The 7500-nt window shown below is 54.2% G+C and overlaps 3 non-coding genes across 3 annotated transcripts in view; all 3 read left to right on the forward strand.

Moving 5' to 3' along the window:
- Positions 1-4684: 4684 nt before the first annotated feature.
- Positions 4685-6594, forward strand: LOC124570415. The gene has a single exon (XR_006971679.1). It is a non-coding gene; the product is annotated as a small subunit ribosomal RNA (ribosomal RNA).
- A 351-nt stretch (positions 6595-6945) lies between these two features.
- Positions 6946-7100, forward strand: LOC124570413. Its single transcript, XR_006971677.1, has one exon. It is a non-coding gene; the product is annotated as a 5.8S ribosomal RNA (ribosomal RNA).
- A 188-nt stretch (positions 7101-7288) lies between these two features.
- The window catches only part of LOC124570419, a 4222-nt gene continuing 4010 nt past the window's right edge, over positions 7289-7500 (forward strand). The window contains exon 1 of the ribosomal RNA XR_006971681.1: positions 7289-7500. This exon is cut by the window's right edge and continues 4010 nt beyond it. This is a non-coding gene — a ribosomal RNA (large subunit ribosomal RNA).

Genomic DNA, 7500 nt, shown 5'->3' on the forward strand with positions numbered 1-7500 from the left:
GCCGACTAAGACAGCGATGGGCCCACAGTGCCCTTCTTTCGACCCCACCCCAACGCCAGCGCCTCTGCCGCACGAAGTCGTGGACCGGCAATCACTCCACCTGCACCCGTTCGTGCCCCACCCCAACCGCCCAACTCGCAACTCCAGCGGATGAACGGCGGACTTTGCTCGCACTCGCAATGTGCAATCCACCCCTATAACGTGCGTTTCATGAAGAGTTATGTCCAATATGCGACATTCCCGCTGTCCATATACATGAGCTGCGAGCTGTACCACGTACGAGCTACAGACGCGATCGCGTTGCTCGCTGTACGAATGCAGATGCTCAGCGGCAGCTAGGAGGCGCTCCATCCATGTCGGTACCGGTGAGCGTTGCACTCGCAGTCGCAAAAACGTACGGCAAGTATATTACTCGGAAGAGTCAATGACAGTCCAAGCCCCCCTGCGTGGGAAGAGTCTTCCTAGGCCATGACCCACCGGAAGGGCGCAGCGTCCCCCACCCCAGACATGTGACGTCAGACTATCGGTATTGACGACTAGACTGATTCCTTATAATCATTTGCCATACACCGGTGGAAGCTGCCGAGACGAGTAACTACATAGCGGGCTCGCCGTGTCACTAATGTACAGAGATACAATAGTTTCGACTGGAACCGGATTAAACGTATACACGGCGCTGATTAGTAATAGATAGAGCCATCAGAATACAGATAATGTATAGACCTGTCCGTATACATGCTGAAAGACTCTGCTCACAATCACACGTCAGCCAGACACTCTTATCACGCACTACTCTCTGCCTGTAACAGGCACACAGACAATATGTAAGCACCAGCATGGAACAACACCCAGTGCATCCTCTCTGCCACATTAGACAATCCACACTATCATAACCAGACCGGGAGGTCCACTCGGAAAACAGAATATCCCACCCTTCCGACAACCACCATTGCTCAGCTAAGCCACCAACACCCACACATGTCCCAGACAGGGGTGCACCCAACATCACAATACTGCCTCCTGTCACACCACACAAACAATGGCAGGAATGAAAGACACAGGTCTGCCACAAGCATGGAATCAGAGCGCCGCCTGTTATGAGCCAAAGGTGCACCCTGACGTGGCAAATCAGATGATGCCGCAGTCATTTACTTACGATAATCACAATCAACAAACCGGGCCCCCCCCCCCCCCCCAAGTGCCTTAACCTAACCCGTATTGTACCTTAACCTAACCCGTATTGTACCTTAACCTAACCCGTATTGTACCTTAACCTAACCCGTATTGTACCTTAACCTAACCCGTATTGTACCTTAACCTAACCCGTATTGTACCTTAACCTAACCCGTATTGTACCTTAACCTAACCCGTATTGTACCTTAACCTAACCCATATTGTACCTTAACCTAACCCATATTGTACCTTAACCTAACCCATATTGTACCTTAACCTAACCCATATTGTACCTTAACCTAACCCATATTGTACCTTAACCTAACCCATATTGTACCTTAACCTAACCCATATTGTACCTTAACCTAACCCATATTGTACCTTAACCTAACCCATGTTGCGCCTTAACCTAACCCATGTTGCGCCTTAACCTAACCCATGTTGCGCCTTAACCTAACCCATGTTGCGCCTTAACCTAACCCATGTTGCGCCTTAACCTAACCCATGTTGCGCCTTAACCTAACCCATGTTGCGCCTTAACCTAACCCATGTTGCGCCTTAACCTAACCCATGTTGCGCCTTAACCTAACCCATGTTGCGCCTTAACCTAACCCATGTTGCGCCTTAACCTAACCCATGTTGCGCCTTAACCTAACCTATGTTGCGCCTTAACCTAACCTATGTTGCGCCTTAACCTAACCTATGTTGCGCCTTAACCTAACCTATGTTGCGCCTTAACCTAACCTATGTTGCGCCTTAACCTAACCTATGTTGCGCCTTAACCTAACCTATGTTGCGCCTTAACCTAACCTATGTTGCGCCGTAACCTAACCTATGTTGCGCCGTAACCTAACCTATGTTGCGCCGTAACCTAACCTATGTTGCGCCTTAACCTAACCTATGTTGCGCCTTAACCTAACCTATGTTGCGCCTTAACCTAACCTATGTTGCGCCGTAACCTAACCTATGTTGCGCCTTAACCTAACCTATGTTGCGCCTTAACCTAACCTATGTTGCGCCTTAACCTAACCTATGTTGCGCCTTAACCTAACCTATGTTGCGCCTTAACCTAACCTATGTTGCGCCTTAACCTAACCTATGTTGCGCCTTAACCTAACCTATGTTGCGCCTTAACCTAACCTATGTTGCGCCGTAACCTAACCTATGTTGCGCCTTAACCTAACCTATGTTGCGCCTTAACCTAACCTATGTTGCGCCGTAACCTAACCTATGTTGCGCCTTAACCTAACCTATGTTGCGCCTTAACCTAACCTATGTTGCGCCTTAACCTAACCTATGTTGCGCCTTAACCTAACCTATGTTGCGCCTTAACCTAACCTATGTTGCGCCTTAACCCAACACACGTTGGGCCTTAACCCAACACACGTTGGGCCTTAACCCAACACACGTTGGGCCTTAACCCAACACACGTTGGGCCTTAACCCAACACACGTTGGGCCTTAACCCAACACACGTTGGGCCTTAACCCAACACACGTTGGGCCTTAACCCAACACACGTTGGGCCTTAACCCAACACACGTTGGGCCTTAACCCAACACACGTTGGGCCTTAACCCAACACACGTTGGGCCTTAACCCAACACACGTTGGGCCTTAACCCAACACACGTTGGGCCTTAACCCAACACACGTTGGGCCTTAACCCAACACACGTTGGGCCTTAACCCAACACACGTTGGGCCTTAACCCAACACACGTTGGGCCTTAACCCAACACACGTTGGGCCTTAACCCAACACACGTTGGGCCTTAACCCAACACACGTTGGGCCTTAACCCAACACACGTTGGGCCTTAACCTGCTCTGTAATTGTCATACGACGCGTTAAATTAGTGTAGTGTTGCCTAACTGCAACCCCCGCAATATAGTTTGCTACTCGCACTGCCCGGTCCCCAGAGTATCGCTTCATGTTAAACACCTTGCAGCTATACACTGTAATGCGGATGGCGGCAGGACGTACATGCTCAATGCCCTTCGCAGTTGTTCATTGGCATTCGCATGGCGAAGCACAGCCTACGTTGTGGTACGGCTTGTGGCAACTGTCCGCTGATGTTGTACGTCCAAATCACACACTGTACCGCACATTGGTCCTCATGTACTGAATGATACATCGTGGTACATGTGTGACCGTACCACGACTGCGCCAACAACGGCGAACCATACGGTCCAAATATTGTGCACTCAGCTACGTGTCGTCTCCCTATAAGAGCTGGATTGCAGTATGGTATGCCGTGGATGGCGATCAGCATGAGCCGTCTGTTGATGTAGTGGCGCGTGTTGTCAGACGTAGTCGTCTCTTCTCACACACCGTGATAGCATGGTGCACTGCGTTCCACATCTGCGACATGCGACAGAGGCCGGTTGACAGTCGTTCGCGCAATGGACATCGCATACGTACGGGGGCCACCTTCCACGTGTTCGCGAAGCGTGCACATGTTGTTGCGTGTATGTGGGCAGACATAGTGTGTCGTGACACCTGACACAGGCATGCAACAATCGTTGAATTTGCAAATGGCGATGGACGTCTACGTTTGCTGGTGACGTTACGCAAATGAAGAACTGGTAAACCGTTGTGGTGCGGTTGTTCTCGCTAGAGGTGAATCAGTGATGGCGACGATCGGTTGAGCTACCAACCGGTTGTTTCAGCGATACCCACCATGCCCACGAACGTGAATGGCATGTGGGTGTGAAGCGATACGCGGCGGTGGCTGGGTGGGACCGTCCCCGGCCGGTGAGGGGGGGCCTTCCGGCGTGCTGGCCGCGCGGTGCGTGGGCGCACGCGCTACAGCCGGCTGGTGGGGGCGGCCAGTGGCAGGCGCGCCGGCCGACGGAGGCGGCAGGCGGCGCAGCTGCGCGCCGGCGCACCCTGCACGCGGCGCCGTGCGGCCAAAGTAGGTCCTCGCGGGCCCGGTGCGAAGCGCGGTGGACATCTGCAGTGTGCTGGTCCGATTGAGGACTGTGTGCGCTGAGGATGCGCCGCCGCCCGGCGCTCGGCGCCGCGACGCCGTCTGCTGCTCGGTCGCCTCTGCGGTTCTCGCAGGTGGATTGTATCGCAGCTGTGCGGACGTGTTGGCGCGTGCGCTGTGCTGGGAGAGTTCGCTTCGGCACCCAAGTGGGGCTTTTGTCCTTCTGTGGCGCTGGCGTTGGAGCTGCCGGCCACCGTAGGTGGCGCGTGTTGTCTCCCGCCGGCAATGCCACGACAGCACGCTCCCGGGCCTCTGTCGGCAGCGGCAAGCTCAGTTGGGAGCACGGGTGGTCGCACCTAAAGCGTCTACTCGCCAAACTCCGGGCGATTGCGCCTCTCTCGAACCCGACCAAGTACTTAGGACGGCGCTGCGCGCCGCCGGGACCTGAGAGGGTTTCGAGGTGTATTGTGCAGGGGAGCTCAGCCTCCTCCTGTTTGCAGAATAATTGAGCGGACGCTTGCGTGTTCGCGCGGGCCCCCGGGACACACTCCCGGGCGGCCGGCTGCTCAGCTCTAGTTGACGCAGCTCCCTGGTTGATCCTGCCAGTAGTCATATGCTTGTCTCAAAGATTAAGCCATGCATGTCTCAGTACAAGCCGCATTAAGGTGAAACCGCGAATGGCTCATTAAATCAGTTATGGTTCCTTAGATCGTACCCACGTTACTTGGATAACTGTGGTAATTCTAGAGCTAATACATGCAAACAGAGTCCCGACCAGAGATGGAAGGGACGCTTTTATTAGATCAAAACCAATCGGTCGGCTCGTCCGGTCCGTTTGCCTTGGTGACTCTGAATAACTTTGGGCTGATCGCACGGTCCTCGTACCGGCGACGCATCTTTCAAATGTCTGCCTTATCAACTGTCGATGGTAGGTTCTGCGCCTACCATGGTTGTAACGGGTAACGGGGAATCAGGGTTCGATTCCGGAGAGGGAGCCTGAGAAACGGCTACCACATCCAAGGAAGGCAGCAGGCGCGCAAATTACCCACTCCCGGCACGGGGAGGTAGTGACGAAAAATAACGATACGGGACTCATCCGAGGCCCCGTAATCGGAATGAGTACACTTTAAATCCTTTAACGAGTATCTATTGGAGGGCAAGTCTGGTGCCAGCAGCCGCGGTAATTCCAGCTCCAATAGCGTATATTAAAGTTGTTGCGGTTAAAAAGCTCGTAGTTGGATTTGTGTCCCACGCTGTTGGTTCACCGCCCGTCGGTGTTTAACTGGCATGTATCGTGGGACGTCCTGCCGGTGGGGCGAGCTGAAGGCGTGCGACGCGCCTCGTGCGTGCTCGTGCGTCCCGAGGCGGACCCCGTTGCAATCCTACCAGGGTGCTCTTGAGTGAGTGTCTCGGTGGGCCGGCACGTTTACTTTGAACAAATTAGAGTGCTTAAAGCAGGCAAGCCCGCCTGAATACTGTGTGCATGGAATAATGGAATAGGACCTCGGTTCTATTTTGTTGGTTTTCGGAACCCGAGGTAATGATTAATAGGGACAGGCGGGGGCATTCGTATTGCGACGTTAGAGGTGAAATTCTTGGATCGTCGCAAGACGAACAGAAGCGAAAGCATTTGCCAAGTATGTTTTCATTAATCAAGAACGAAAGTTAGAGGTTCGAAGGCGATCAGATACCGCCCTAGTTCTAACCATAAACGATGCCAGCCAGCGATCCGCCGCAGTTCCTCCGATGACTCGGCGGGCAGCCTCCGGGAAACCAAAGCTTTTGGGTTCCGGGGGAAGTATGGTTGCAAAGCTGAAACTTAAAGGAATTGACGGAAGGGCACCACCAGGAGTGGAGCCTGCGGCTTAATTTGACTCAACACGGGAAACCTCACCAGGCCCGGACACCGGAAGGATTGACAGATTGATAGCTCTTTCTTGATTCGGTGGGTGGTGGTGCATGGCCGTTCTTAGTTGGTGGAGCGATTTGTCTGGTTAATTCCGATAACGAACGAGACTCTAGCCTGCTAACTAGTCGCGTGACATCCTTCGTGCTGTCAGCGATTACTTTTCTTCTTAGAGGGACAGGCGGCTTCTAGCCGCACGAGATTGAGCAATAACAGGTCTGTGATGCCCTTAGATGTTCTGGGCCGCACGCGCGCTACACTGAAGGAATCAGCGTGTCTTCCTAGGCCGAAAGGTCGGGGTAACCCGCTGAACCTCCTTCGTGCTAGGGATTGGGGCTTGCAATTGTTCCCCATGAACGAGGAATTCCCAGTAAGCGCGAGTCATAAGCTCGCGTTGATTACGTCCCTGCCCTTTGTACACACCGCCCGTCGCTACTACCGATTGAATGATTTAGTGAGGTCTTCGGACTGGTACGCGGCATTGACTCTGTCGTTGCCGATGCTACCGGAAAGATGACCAAACTTGATCATTTAGAGGAAGTAAAAGTCGTAACAAGGTTTCCGTAGGTGAACCTGCGGAAGGATCATTACCGACTAGACTGCATGTCTTTCGATGTGCGTGTCGTGTCGCGCAACACGCTACCTGTACGGCTCGCAGTAGCCGTGCGCCGCGTGCGGAACCACGCGTGCTTCTCAAAACTAACGCCAATGTTGTGTGGTACGAGCGCTGAAGCGCTGGAGCGGCTGGCCTGCGGCACCTGGCGCCTGGCGCCGGTTTTGAATGACTTTCGCCCGACTGCCTGTCCGCTCCGGTGTGGAGCCGTACGACGCCCATCGGCCGTGAGGCCGTTGGACACAGAACGCTTGAACAGGGGCCGCCACACGCCTACGTCCCGCCTATGCAACTGTCTTGAAAGAGACAGTGTAAACTAAGAAAAGATCACCCAGGACGGTGGATCACTCGGCTCGTGGGTCGATGAAGAACGCAGCAAATTGCGCGTCGACATGTGAACTGCAGGACACATGAACATCGACGTTTCGAACGCACATTGCGGTCCATGGAGTCCGTTCCCGGGCCACGTCTGGCTGAGGGTCGGCTACGTATACTGAAGCGCGCGGCGTTTGCCCCGCTTCGCAGACCTGGGAGCGTCGCGGCCGCCTGTGGGGCCGGCCGCGCCTCCTTAAACGTGCGATGCGCGCCCGTCGCCTGGCGGTTCGCATACCGGTACTTACTCGGTAGCGTGCACAGCCGGCTGGCGGTGTGGCGTGCGACACCTCGTACAACGACCTCAGAGCAGGCGAGACTACCCGCTGAATTTAAGCATATTACTAAGCGGAGGAAAAGAAACTAACAAGGATTCCCCCAGTAGCGGCGAGCGAACAGGGAAGAGTCCAGCACCGAACCCCGCAGGCTGCCGCCTGTCGTGGCATGTGGTGTTTGGGAGGGTCCACTACCCCGACGCCTCGCGCCGAGCCCAAGTCCAACTTGAATGAGG

The sequence above is a fragment of the Schistocerca americana genome, unplaced genomic scaffold (genome assembly GCF_021461395.2).
Source record: "Schistocerca americana isolate TAMUIC-IGC-003095 unplaced genomic scaffold, iqSchAmer2.1 HiC_scaffold_1639, whole genome shotgun sequence".
NCBI classification, from domain to species: domain Eukaryota; kingdom Metazoa; phylum Arthropoda; class Insecta; order Orthoptera; family Acrididae; genus Schistocerca; species Schistocerca americana.